The following is a 3,210-nucleotide window of genomic DNA, read 5'->3' on the forward strand; positions in this document are numbered from 1 at the left end:
AAGTAACTTCTCATTCAGACATTTTATTAAATACTTAGACTACACATGTCAACATACATATAATAAATTAGTTATAACTATACTATAGCAAATCCTTTCACAAGGGAGTTGTCACATATACAACAATCATGTATTCCCAACCAATAATCATGGCAAGCACCAATCATAATTCCATATTCATTAAAACAATTCAATCAAACACATGGAATGCATTATATATAACATAGTTCACATATATGTGTATTAAAAGGAAAACACCGCTTCTAAGTACATGTGACAGTAATCAAGTTGGTCATAAATCATTAACTGATATTGAAAGCCTTGAAAATCATAACCTAAGCATTTATAGTCCGCACCTTTCACCGATACGCCGATTACGAACTTGCTTCGTACACTACACCTTTATCTACATCACAATCGCTACCTAAATCATGAAATAGGTTAGCTATTTCACCATTGCTCTTACTCGGATTCCTAAAATAGATTAGGGTTAGGATTTCTTACCCAAAAATAGATTTGGATTTGACAACGTAGTGACACGAGAGAGAGGATTCAGCACGTGGAGAGGTGGGAACGAATCCCAGCAACTATCTCTAACTCTCTCTCTCTCTCTTCTTCCTACTCTTTCCTCCTCTTTTCTCTCTTCTCTCTCTTAGGGTTTAGAAAATTCGTATGGAATGAGAGAGGGGTGGTTTAAGGCCCTTATATAGGCCCAGAACTGATGCCAATGGCCCTAGGGCCATGGTATACTTAGGTTATAGCTAAAATTCGTCTGTTTCGGGCCAATGAAACTCATCTAGAGGTCCATACCTCGCATACGGTCTGGAGAAAGTTCCCAGACAGTGGATCTATGTTAGGTTAAGATTTTGATCCAATTAGATTTATGGATCGACCGTAGAGGACTAGTTTCAGTTCAATGGCCATTGTCACTTGATCAGAGCTACAAGTACACTGACATATATTGAAAAATTTCCCTGATCCAAGGGTGTAGTTGGGTCAGAATCTGACGGTCTGAAACTTTAAATTTGGCCTATAAACGAACAGCTTAATTCACTTAAGTTTGAGTTTATTTGCTAAAGATATTCACGTTTCTCACACACTTCGCTCCAAGCTCAAGTTGTGCATTTCTGGATACTATTTGGACTTAATTCCCGAGATAGTTTTCAAGCCCAGTAAGGTGGTCATAATCGTATAGTTTCACGATAATCGGACTTTCGACGCGCGGTCCAGGTTAGATATGGAGTTTCAGTGTGCTCCCGAGAGCAACTGGGTTTTAAGATTTCTCTTAAGTTTCTAGGTAATGTAGAGTTAGTGATTCTACTAGTTTTAGGTCTTGTAGTTCATAAAGAAAGCGGTTTAAGCTAATCTACTAATTAATTAAGTTTAGTACTTAATTAATTTTCATCTAATTTCTACATAATTTGATCCTTAGCGATTTCTGCCTGAGGTGATACTCGGGTCTTCGTACGGATTTTTTTGAGACGTTACAATCGACCCCCCTTAAAGAAAAATTTTATCCTCAAAATTAGTACCTTTTCGTACTCCTCAAGAACCTGAGGGTAGTTCTTATAGACCTCGGCTTCTATTTCCCAAGTAGCCTCCTCCTCAATGTGATGTGCCCACAGTACCTTCACAAGCAGAATAACTTTATTGCGCAGTACCTGTTCCTTCCTGTCTAGAATACGTGTCGATCGCAATACATAAGTAGCATCCTCACTCAACCATACCTGCTCCCATTTGATAATGTGGGAAGGTTCAGGAACGTATTTCTTCAGCATCGATACATTAAATACGTTGTGCACGCCGGTGAGTGGTGTGGGCAGAGCAAGACGGTACACTACCTCACCCACTCGATTTAGTATATGGAATGGGCCAATGAATCTCGACGTGAGTTTCCCTTTCTTTCCAAACTGGAGGACTCCCTTCATTGGAAAAACCTTCAGGAATACATGGTCCCTAACCTCAAACTCTAGCGGTCACCGTCTCGTATCGGCGTAGCTCTTCTGTCTGCTCTGCTCTGCCAGAAGTTGACGCCTGATAATGTCGATCTTCTCTGAGGTCGCCTGTACTAACTCTAGGCCAATTAAACTCTTCTCGCCAACCTCTGCCCGACAATGTGGTACTTTACATGGGCGCCTATACAATGCTTCGTAGGGGGCCATGCCAATGCTCGCTTGGAAGCTGTTATTATAAGCGAACTCAAAGTAGGGAAGACAATCATCCCAACTATCTTTGAAATCGAGCACACATACTTGTAACATGTCTTCCAATACCTGATTTACCCGTTCCGTCTGCCCGTCAATCTGTGGGTGGAACACGGTACTGAACTTCAATTTCACACCCATTGCTTCCTAGATACGAGTCCAGAAGATAGATGTGAATCGCGCGTCTCAGTTCGACACGATCTCCATAGGAACTCCATGTAGACGTACTATCTCCTTAATGTATAGCCTGGGCAAATCGTCTGCCGACTTTGAGACTCTAATCGGGAGAAAATGAGCCGATTTCGTCAACCGGTCCACAATCACCCAAATGGGGTCATGTCCCTTCCTCGTCTTTGATAACCTTGAAATGAAATCCATAGAGATGAAATCCTATTTCCATTCAGCTATAGGCATGGGTTGAGGTAAACTAGGAGGTCGACGATGTTCAGCCTTGACCTGCTAGCACGTGAGACAATGGGATACATAGTTTACAATGTGGGTCGTCATGTTGTCCCACCAGTATGAATGCTTCATATCTCGATACATCTTCGTACTACCAGATGCATCACCATCTTCAAATTGTGAGCAGCTTCGAGAACTTCCCTTCTCAAGTCATGAAGATTTGGGACGCATAGGCGACCATGATAACGTAAACCCCCATCCGTACCAACTCTCCATTCAAAGTTTCCATTGTCATTAGCTCGCTTTCTCAACTCTACTGACCATTTATCTTCCCCCTGAGCCACTATGATTCGGTCATTGATAAGTAGTCATATACGAATATGTGCAACGCTCTCGAATGGCTCCTCTACCGTAAGCTTCTGCTCAAAATCTCGCATAAATTCGACCATGTTCCATTCCTCTATCATCAACAGAGCTACAAATTCTATCATTTTCCTGCGGCTCAATGCATCTGCCATAAGGTTGGCCTCACCAGGATGGTAGGAGACCACAAACTTGAAGTCTTTCAAGGTTTCCATCCATCATCGTTGCCTCATATTTAGGT

This window comes from Magnolia sinica, chromosome 5 (genome assembly GCF_029962835.1).
Source record: "Magnolia sinica isolate HGM2019 chromosome 5, MsV1, whole genome shotgun sequence".
NCBI classification, from domain to species: domain Eukaryota; kingdom Viridiplantae; phylum Streptophyta; class Magnoliopsida; order Magnoliales; family Magnoliaceae; genus Magnolia; species Magnolia sinica.